Source organism: Mytilus edulis, chromosome 3, assembly GCF_963676685.1.
Source record: "Mytilus edulis chromosome 3, xbMytEdul2.2, whole genome shotgun sequence".
NCBI classification, from domain to species: domain Eukaryota; kingdom Metazoa; phylum Mollusca; class Bivalvia; order Mytilida; family Mytilidae; genus Mytilus; species Mytilus edulis.
The window spans coordinates 33,798,087-33,810,280 of record NC_092346.1 but is presented as its reverse complement, the minus strand read 5'-3'; the positions used below and the strand labels follow the sequence as shown (position 1 = coordinate 33,810,280).

The following is a 12,194-nucleotide window of genomic DNA, read 5'->3' as shown; positions in this document are numbered from 1 at the left end:
ACAGACTAATTTGTTGGTTTAACAAGGTGTTATAGCTACCTAAACATTGTTTGACAGTTGTGTAAAGTTCTGAGTTTGTCAGTCTTTTAAAACGTCTATAGAGTACAGAGGTAAGATAGAAATTCTCCTTCAAAGCTATGAAGAAGAGCACTGTATGTTGTACATAAAGACCTTGTGACATCAGGAGAAACAAAGTTCGAAATAAACTGTGTGAAATAGCATGGACAAATATGTAAGTTGAAGGCAGTAAGCTATTGTACACAGATTGATTTTATGGTCCACGATACAGGAATTTAGAGACCTAAGAACACCTATATCAATCATTGGATTTAATCATTTACGGCAATACATTACCAAATATTATGCTGACAAAATATTTAAATAGAGTCATCAATTGGATGAAGAGAGAACTACGTAACAAAAACTACATATATAAAACATACTGTTACAATTAACCATTAACGGTCCTAAGCATCATCACAAGGAAAAATTCATCATTCATAATTTCAGTTTTATCACAAATGTAAACCTCATTAGAAACACAAAAGATGAAAATGACATGGTCGACCACCAAGCTGTCATATTTGAACAATATCAGACATGCTCCTAAATTAATATTGCTACTTCTGTTGTAGCTTTGGATTCGTTCAAAACTTAGCAAAATTGATGTATAACTCCTGTAAACCAACTAATGTCCGCGACTTTCGCGAGTAGAAAAATAACACGAATGTAAGTTGTCATGAACATGTGGAATTTGATCTTCCCTTACATAAATAAACCAAGGAAAGAAAATGATCGCGAAAAAAAACCGACGCGAAGTTGGCAAGAGATAAATTTACACGAAATAAAGTATGCGCGAAATTATGTTGTTTTACAGTACTTCATATCAAAGATTGTAACTACTAAATGGAATATACCTAGTTTAAATAAAAAGATTAAATAAAGGCGATAATAATATACCGCTGTTCAAAAGTCATGAATCGATAAACAAAACTAGGAACGTTTTAGTTCATTGTGAAAACCGGTCAAAGTAGTTCTAGACACAGAACACCAGAGATACATCGTACATTTTTGTAAATACATGACATAGATTGATAACCTGCTAGATCTATATAAAATACTGATGGATTCAGTCGAGGATTATACCAGGCAATGGGTAAAACACGAGAAAGAATACGTATATACTCTTTCAGAATGGATAACAGCTGTGAGGTTATTGATTCATTTCAGAAACTGAACAGGTCTATCAACATGCATGCTATCAATCTTTAAAGACCCAGATGTTGCAAACACATCAAAGGAATGGAAAACTACTGTGATATTCCTGACTTGGTATAGGCATTTCTTTATGTAGGAAGCACTTGTCCTACCTCCATGAAAAGTATTTTGTTATCCCTACAGATAAAGCCTCAACCAACATCGTTGTTGTGTGTAAGTCACATTACATAAACTACTTGCAAAATGAATTAGGTATTAACAATTCACTTAGAAACTCAACATATACCAGCAGGAAGCTTACTAAGGAGGAGATCCTGGATAATCATAGGTCTGTTTTTTATTCCTTGGAATGTTAACAAACGATGAAGAACTGGATCTTCCTTCATTATATTGGATACCTAAAATACATAAGTGTCCTTACAAACAACGTTATATTGCTGGGTCTTCCAAGAGCTCCAAGAAACCTCTTTCAAAATTATAAACATCAATGTTATCAGCAATCAAAGCTGGGCTTGAAACTTATTGTGAAACTACATAATCTAGATGTGGCGTGAATACTAAAACAATTCCAAGATCTGTTAGAATTCATACACTCTAAAAAGGCAACAGTAGTATACCGGTGTTCCAAAAGCCATAAATCGATTGAGGGAAAACAAAATCGGGTTACAAACCAAAACCGCGGGAAACACAACAACTATAAAAGGGAAACAAAGGAACCACAGGAACATGGAGTGCAACAAAAACAAACGCCAACACACATAGAAACGAACTATCTGATAACAACTGCCAAATTCCTGACTTGGTACAGAACATTTTAAGAAAAAATGGTTGGTTGAACCGCAGATGGCAGTTAGGTCCGCTGCTGTATGCCCTGAGGTAATCGGTGCCCTCAGGTAATCGTGGCAATAGTGCCCATTTGCGTAGTAATAACATGATCTAAAAATAGAATAAACTAAAAATACATCATTGTACTTTCTATTTCGACTGACAGTATATGTGCGAAAAATAGGAGAAAACAGGAACACATACAATTTTTTACAATAAGTTACGACAAATAATTCACGAAAAAAATTCAAATATTTGGTTTATTTGTGATCATTGCAACGTGAACAGATATTTATTTAGTGAAACGTAAACGACTTAAAATAATTAAAAAGAAAACACTTTTTGAATGGCGATTTAAACTTTTATAATAATAGTTGTCAAAAACTGGTTTCATAGAGATTTATGTAAATAAATGTATATACAATTATTTAAACTAACTATTAAAGAATAAAAGTTATCCACACATGCCTGAGGCAGCAAACATTTGATTTTCGGGGGGGGGGGGGGGAGTCCCAAGGGGGAGTCCCAAATCCAGGACACAATTAGGGGGTTCCAACTATATGTTCCCATTCAAATGCATTGATCTCCAAAAAAAAGGGTTCCTATCCCCAGAACACCCCTGGACCCGCCACTGAGCTGTTACAAAAAATATCGCTATAAACTGTCACGGCATTATTTGAATTTAAGTGTATGCATCTTGAACTGTAGGATAAGCATTAACACTAATGCAAAATTGTTAAATAATTAACACTTTCGTTGGGTTTTTCTTATCTTTGTTTGAAATGTATTTTATTTAAAGCTTCTTTGTGTACCATTCTTTGTTTATTCGAAAGGGGTAGTAGATATAAATATATATATATACAATTAAAATAGAAGAACCTAGATGGCGATATGTATGCGTTCAATAATGATACATATAAAAAAAGAAGCTGTGGTATAAATCCCAATGAGACAACTGTCCACAAAAGGACACAGAAATTACCAACTGTAGGTCACCGTACGGCCTTCAACAATGAGCAAAGTCCATATCGCATTGTCATCTATAAAAGGTTCAGAAATAACAATGAAATCCAATTGAAACGAGAAAATTAACGGCCTTAATTATATAAAACAAATGAACAAAAACAAATAGTAAAGAAACGACAACCACTGAATTACAGGCTCCTGACTTGGGGCAGGCACATACGTTTTTTTCTTTCTCATAAAAGTTGTACAAACAATCGATATGTGAAAAGTATTCTATCAATTATATCAAAGTATATTAAGCAAAGCATACATTTATAGATCCGTATTTTACTCGATTGGCTTTAAAATACTAGTAGTTAATAATATATGACACTAACATATGGACAGATTACGCATATATTGATTTTGGTTACTTCTTTTAAAGTAACATATATAAGTAGAAAATGATAACATTTAATAGATAGGTTATTGAAAATCAGTCCATCTTGTCCGACTGCATGAGGGGCAGTGGCGGATCCATCCATTTAAAAAAGGGGGGTTCCCAATTCAGGACACAAGGAGGGGGTTCCAACTATATGTTTCCATTCAAATGCATTGATCTAAAAAAAAAAAAAAGGTGCTTATACTCAGAACACCCCTGGACCCGCCACTGTTTCTTCAGGAAACCATTGTACTACTCTGCATGGTAGGTAACCTCAGGGAATCATTGTACTACCCTGCATGGTCAGATAACTTCAGGGAACAATTGTACTACTGTGCATGGTAAGTAATTAGGGAATCATTGCACTACCATGCATGGTCAGGTTACTTCAGAGAATCATTGCACTACTGTGCATGATCAGATTACTTCAGGGAACCATTGAACTACTGTACATGGTCATGTTACCTCAGGGAACCATTGTACTGCTGTGCATGGTCAGTTTATTATCTCAGGGAACCATTGTACTACTGTGCATGGTCATGTTACCTCAGGGAACCATTGTACTGCTGTGCATGGTCAGTTTATTATCTCAGGGAACCATTGTACTACTGTGCATGGTCAGGTTACCTCAGGAAAAATTGTGCTTCTGTGCATGGTCAAGTTACCTCAGGGAACCATTGTGCTTCTGTGCATTGTCAGGTTTCCTCAGGGAACCATTCTGTTATCCATTTGTTTTATGTGTTTGGACTTTTGATTTTGCCTTTTGATTTTTGATTTTCCTTTTTGAATTTTCCTTGGAGTTTAGTATTTTTGTGTTTTTACTTCTACTACTGTACATGGTCATGTTACCTCAGGGAACCACATTACTACTGTGTATGGTCAGGTTACCTCAGGAAACCATTGTACTATTGTGCATTGTCATGCTACCTCAGGTGACCATTGTACTACTGTGCATGGTCGGGTTTCCCAATGGAATCATTGTACTACTGTACATGGTCAGGTTACTGCAGGGAACCATTGTACTTCTGTGCATTGCCAGGTTACCTCAGGGAACCATTGTACTACTGTGCATGGTAAGTTTATCTCAGGGAACCATTGTACTACTGTGCATGGTCAGGTTACCTCAGGGAACCATTGTACTACTGTGCATTGTCAGGTTTCCTCAGGGAACCATTGCACTACTGTACATGGTCATGTTACCTCAGGGAACCACTGTACTACTGTGCATGGCCAGGTTACCTCAGGGAACCATTGTACTACTGTGCATTGTCATGTTACCTCAGGGAACCATTGTACTACTGTGCATGGTCAGGTTTACCCAGGGAACCATTGTACTACTGTACATGGTCAGATTACTTCAGGGAACCATTGTACTTCTGTGCATGGTCAGGTTACCTCAGGGAACAATTGCACTACTGTGCCTGGTCAGAATACTTCAGGAACCATTGTACTACTGTGCATGGTAGGTTTCCTCAGGGAACCATTGTACTCTTGTGCATGGTCAGGTTACCTCAGTGAACCGCTGTACAACTGTGCATGGTCAGGTTACTCATAAAGATAGACAAGAATGAGATTTACAGATAATTTAGTAGACTGAATTTTTTTCTGAACTAATTTTTTTCTGTTTGTTTATAGGTTTATGGTGAATGGAAACATAAATATAGACTTTTAAAAAAATCTTGCATCTTTTTGGGATATCATTCCAGGAAAATGGAAGGATACCATGTTTACTTGAAGTGGTGAGGTCTAGTAAATATAGCAAACAGACAGTAGAAAAAAAAATGAGTTGACTTCACGATTGCGGAACGTTTTATTCTTCGTGGCAAGACCCCCTTTTTTCAATTAAATCACAATTTCACTTTGGTACATACATGATATGAACATGATTTTTTTTCTAAGATCAGCTGTTTTGCATGTAAGCCTATGGAGCAGTCAATAACAAGACTGCAACCTTATGTTAATTTGATTTGAATCGATTATATTTGTTGTTATTTTTTGGGTTACCTGAGGTAATCCTGTTATGAAAGAATACTTCGTAGATACTTTGCTGGTATATAGATATAGGAAGATGTGGTGTGAGTGCCAATGAGACAACTCTCCATACAAATAACAATTTAAAAAGTAAACCATTATAGGTTAAAGTACGGCCTTCAACACGGAGCCTTAGCTCACACCGAACAACAAGCTATAAAGGGCCCCAAAATTACTAGTGTAAAACCATTCAAACGGGAAAACCAACGGTCTAATCTATATAAACAAAACGAGAAACGAGAAACACGTATATATTACATAAACAAACGACAACTACTGTACATCAGATTCCTGACTTAGGACAGGTGCAAATGCATTTATGCTGTAATTACACAATTTCTTAATTTAAAATGTAGGACTTCATAGATTTGTATTGTTTATGCGATTATATGTAAATGTTACATGAGTTCACTTGAGTTAAATGGATTGTATTTGTCGTTATAATTGGGGTTACCTGAGGTAACCCTGTCATGAATGAATACTTCGAAGATACTTTGCTAGTCTTTACACTAATTGTAATAAACTAACTTATTCATTTTGAATGTAGAAATTCATTGAAGTTATATTGTTTATGAGATATATATGTAAAGGTGATCTCAAATAACTTCAGTTAAGTGGGTTATATTTGCAATTATATTTGGGGTTACCTCAGGTACCCCTGTTATGAAAGAATGCTTATTAGATAGTTTGCTAGTGTAAACATTTATGTTGTAATCAAACAATTTCTTTATTTTACATGTAGGACTTCACAGATGTAAATTGCTTACGCGATATTTAGAAAATGCGATCTGTCTTAACTCGATTTAAATGGATTATACTTGTAGCTATTTTATGGGTTACCGGAGGTAACCCTGTCAGGACAGAATACTTAGTAGATACTTTGTTAGATTATGTATTTATAGTGTAATAAACCAACTTCTTCATTTTCAATGTAGGAATTCATTGAAGTTATATTGTTTATGTGATGTAAATGTAAAGGTGATCTGAATTAACTTGAGTTACATTTGTTGTAATTGCTGTTATTGCTTGGGTTACCTCAGGTAACCCTGTTATGAAAATAATATTAGTAGATACTATGCTAGTGTATACATTTGTATTTTAATCACACAATTTCTTAATTCAAAAATGTAGGACTTCATAGATTTGTATTTTTTATTTGATGTTACTGGTATGGTTACCCGAGGTTATCCTGTCATGTGAGAATACTTTGTAGATAGTTTTCCAGAATATACATTAAAGTTGTAATAAACGATTTACTTTTTTATAAATTTGAACTTCATAGATGTGTATTGTTTATATGATATTTAGGAAAGGCAACTTAAGTTAACTTTATTTGAATTGATTATATTTACTGTTATTTTTGGCGTTACCTGAGGTAACCCTGTTATGACAGAATTCTTCGTACATACTTTTCTGGTATATGCATTTATGTTGTAATTACACAATTTCTTAATTTAAAATGTAGGACTTCATAGATTTGTATTGTTTATGCGATGTATAGATATATGTTACCTGAGTAAACTTGAGTTAAAAGGGTTGTATTTGTTGTTATTATTAGGTTACCTGAGGTAACCCTGTCTCAGGTAACCCTGTAATGAATGAATTCTTCGTAGATACTTTGCTAGTGTTTACATTAATTGTAATAAACAAACTTCTTTATTTCAAATGTAGTACTTCATGAATGTTGTATTGCTTATGTGATGTACATGTAAAGGTGAACTCAGTTAACTTCAGTTAAGTGGGTTATCTTTGTAATTATGTCTGGGGCTACCTCAGGTACCCATGACATGAAGAATGCTTTTTAGAAAGTTTGCTACTGTAAACATTTATATTTCGTTGTTTTAAATGAAGGACGTCATAGATGTGTATTGTTTATGTGATATACCGGAAAGGCGACTTAAGTTAACTTCATATGAATGGATAATACTTGTTGCTATTTTATGGGTTACCTGAGGTAACCCTGTCATGACAGAATACTTAGTAGATACTTTGCTTGTATATGCAAGTATGGTGTAATAAACCAACTTCTTCGTTTTTAATGTAGAAATTCATTGTAGTTATAATGTTTATGTGATTTATATGTAAAGGTGATCTGAATTCACTTGAGTTAAATAGGTTGTATTTGTTGTTATTGTATTGGTTACCTCATGTAACCCTGATATGAAAGAATTCTTAGTAGATACTTTGCTAGTGTATACATTTGTATTGTAAATCCCATTTTTGTTTTATTTGAAATGTAGGACTTTATAGATTTGTATTGTTTATGTGATGCATATATATTTAAAGGTGACCTCAGTGAACTTGAGTTAGATGGGTTATCTTTGTTGTTATTGTTATGGTTACCTAAGGTAACCCTGTAATGAATGAATCCTTCGTAGACACTTTGCTAGTGTTTACATTAATTGTAATAAACAAACTTCTTTATTTTAAATGTAGGACTTCATGAAAGTTGTATTGTTTATGTGATGCGCATGTAAAGGTGACCTCAGTTAACTTCAGTTAAGAGGGTTATATTTGTAATTAAGTCTGGGGTTACCTCAGGTACCCATGATATGAAGAATGCTTTTGAGATAGTTTGCTAGTGTAAACATTTATGCTGTTATCGGACAATTTATTTATTTTAAATGTAGGACTTCATAGATGTGTATTGTTTATGTGATTTTTTCTGAAAGGCGACTTAAGTTAACTTGATATGAATGGATAATACTTGTTTCTATTTCAAGGGTTACCGGAGTTAACCCTGTCATGACAGAATTTTTAGTAGATACTTTGCTAGTATATCCATTTATGGTGTAATAAACCAACTTCTTCTTTTTAAATGTAGTAATTCATTAAAGTTATATTGTTTATATGATGTATATGTAAAGATGATTTGAATTAACTTGAGTTAAATAGGTTGTATTGTTGTTATTGTATTGGTTACCTCAGGTAACCCTGCTATGAAAGAATTCTTAGTAGATACTTTGCTAGTGTATACCTTTGTATTGTAACTCCACAATTTTTGAATTTGAAATGTAGGACTTCATAGATTTGTATTGTTTATGTGATGTATATATATTAAAAGGTGACCTCAGTGAACTTGAGTTAGATGGGTTAACTTTGTTGTTATTGTTATGGTTACCTGAGGTAACCCTGTAATGAATGAATCCTTCGTAGACACTTTGCTAGTGTTTAAATTAATTGTAATAAACAAACTTCTTTATTTTAAATGTAGAACGTCATGAAAGTTGTATTGTTTATGTGATGCGCATGTAAAGGTGACCTCATTTTACTTCAGTTAAGTGAGTTATATTTGTAATTATGTCTGGGGTTACCTCAGGTACCCATGTTATGAAGAATGCTTTTGAGATAGTTTGCTAGTGTAAACATTTATGTTGTAATCGGACAATTTCTTTATTTTAACTTTGCTAGTGTTTACATTAATTGTAATAAACAAACTTCTTTATTTTAAATGTAGAACGTCATGAAAGTTGTATTGTTTATGTGATGCGCATGTAAAGGTGACCTCAGTTTACTTCAGTTAAGTGAGTTATATTTGTAATTATGTCTGGGGTTACCTCAGGTACCCATGTTATGAAGAATGCTTTTGAGATAGTTTGCTAGTGTAAACATTTATGTTGTAATCGGACAATTTCTTTATTTTAAATGTAGGACTTCATAGATGGGTATTGTTTATGTGATTTTTATGAAAGGCGACTTAAGTTAACTTGATATGAATGGATAATACTTGTTTCTATTTCATGGGTTACCTGAGGTAACCTGTCATGACAGAATATTTAGTAGATACTTTGCTAGTATATCCATTTATGGTGTAATATATCAACTTCTTCATTTTTAATGTAGGAATTCATTAAAGTTATATTGTTTATGTGATGTATATGTAAAGGTGATCTGAATTAACTTGAGTTAAATAGGTTGTTTTTGTTGTTTTGTATTAGTTACCTCAGGTAACCCTGCTATGAAAGAATTCTTAGTATATACTTTGTAAGTGTATACATTTATATTTTAAATACACAATTTCTAAATTTAAAAATGTAGGACTTCATAGATTTGTATGGTTTATGTGATGTATATATATTTAAAGGTGATACCTGAGTTTACTTGAGTTATATTGGTTGTATTTGTTGTTATTATTGGGTTACCTGATGTAACCCTGTAATGAATTAATTCTTTGTAGATACTTTGCTATTGTTTACATTAATTGTAATAAACAAACTTCTTTATTTCAAATGTCGGACTTCATGAAAGTTGTATTGTTTATGTGATGTATATATATAAAGGTGACCTCAGTTAACTTGAGTTAGATGGGTTATCTTTGTTATTATTGTTATGGTTACCTGAGGTAACCCTGTAATGAATGAATCCTTCGTAGACACTTTGCTAGTGTTTACATTAATTGTAATAAACAAACTTCTTTATTTTAAATGTAGCACTTCATGAAAGTTGTATTTTTTATGTGATGCACATGTAAAGGTGATCTCAGTTAACTTCAGTTATGTGGGTTATATTTGTAATTATGTCTGGGGTTACCTCAGGTACCCATGTTATGAAGAATGGTTTTTAGATAGTTTGCTAGTGTAAACATTTATGTTGTAATCAAAAAATTTCTTTATTTGAAATGTAGGACTTCATAGAGGGGTATTGTTTATGTGATATATTGGAAAGGCGACTTAAGTTAACTTGATATGAATGGATAATACTTGTTTCTATTTTATGAGTTACCTGAGGTAACCGTGCATGACAGAATATTTAGTAGATACTTTGCTAGTATATGCATTAATGGTGTAATAAACCAACCTCTTGATTTTTAATGTAGGAATTCTTTGAAGTTATATTTTTTATGTGATGTATATGTAAAGGTGATCTGAATTAACTTGAGTTAAATAGGTTGTATTTGCTGTTATTGTTTAAGTTACCTCAGGTAACCCAGCTATGAAAGAATTCTTAGTTGATACTTTGCTAGTGTATACATTCATATTGTAATTCCACAATTTTTGAATTTGAAATGTAGGACTTCATAGATTTGTATTGTTTATGTGATGTATATATATTTAAAGGTAACCTGAGTGAACTTGAGTTAGATGGGTTATCTTTGTTGTGATTGTTTTGGTTATCTGAGGTAACCCTGTCACGTAAGAATACGTCGTAGATAGTTTTCCAGAGTATACATTTAACTTCTAATAAACCATTTACTATTTCATTTTGGACTTCATAGATAAGTATTGTTTATATGATATTCAGGAAAGGCGACTTTAGTTATCTTAATTTGAATGGATTATATTTGTTGTTATTTTTGAAATAACATGAGGTATCTCTGTTATGAAAGAATACTTCGTAGATAATTTGTTGGTATATGAATTTATTCTGTAATGACACAATTTCTTAATCTAAAATGTAGGACTTCATAGATTTGTATTGTGTATGCGAGGTATATATAAATGTAACCTGAGTTAACTTGAGTTGAATGGGTTGTATTTATTGTAATTATTGGGGTTACCTCATGTAACCCTGTCATGAATTAATACTTCGTAGATACTTTGGTAGTGTTTACATTTATTGTAATAAACAAACTTCTTTATTTTAAATGTAGGACTTCATGAAAGTTGTATTGTTTATTTGATGTACATGTAAAGGTGATCTCAGTTTACTTCAGTTAAGTTAAGTGGGTTATATTTGTAATTATGTCTTGGGTTACCTCAGGTACCCATGTTATAAAGAATGCTTATTAGATGGTTTGCTAGTGAAAACATTTATGTTGTAATCAAACAATGTCTTTATTTTACATGTAGGCCTCATAGATGTGTATTGTTTATGTGATATATCGGAAAAGCGACTTTAGTTAACTTGATATCAATGGATAATACTTGATGCTATTTTATGGGTTACCTGAGGTAACCCTGTCATAACAAAATGCTTAGTAGATACTTTGCTAGTATATGCATTTATGCTGTAACAAACCATTTTCTTCTTTTGTTATGTAGGAATTCATTGAAATTATATTGTTTATGTGATGTATATGTAAAGGTGATCTGAATTAACTTGAGTTAAATAGGTTGTATTTGCTGTTATTGTTTGGGTTACCGCAGGTTACCCTGTTATAAAAGAATTTTTAGTACATACTTTGCTAGTGTATACATTTATATTTTAATAAGACAATTTCTTAATTTAGAATTTAGGACTTCATAGATTTGTATATTTTTTATGTGATGTATATATAAAGTTACCTCAGTTGACTTGAGTTTAATGGTTGTATTTGTTGTTATAATTGGGGTTACCTCAGGTAACCCTGTCATGAATGAATACTTCAGATCATTAATTGAACTTTTATAAAAAAAAAAAAAGTTTATAATTTTACCAGCCATCCCCACCCTACACGTACATACGAAATAAATGATCGGTGAATACAATAATAAAATCATTTGGGAAGTTTGTTGACATCTTTGGTATTTGGTCACATTAAAATTTGGTATTAAGATCTATCTAAATAAGAACTATATTTTCGTGCGTATTTAATCAATAGCGCATTACCACGATTACCTCAGGGCACCGATTACCTCAGGGCATACAGCAGCGGACCTAACTGCCACCTGCGGTTGAACCTGGTTTAATGGCTAGCAAACCATCCCGCTTTATGACAATGTTAAAATATCGCTAAAATGACAAAACTACGTGACAGACATACAACACAAACACTCATAACAGAGAAACGCACAATCAAATAATATAATAGTCG

The 12,194-nt window shown here is 32.9% G+C and overlaps 1 protein-coding gene across 1 annotated transcript in view; it reads right to left on the bottom strand.

The window, feature by feature from the left end:
* Positions 1-12,194, bottom strand: part of LOC139516284 (neuroendocrine convertase 2-like) — a 94,767-nt gene that overhangs the window by 30,896 nt on the left and 51,677 nt on the right. The gene's annotated exons all lie outside the window — the stretch shown is intronic.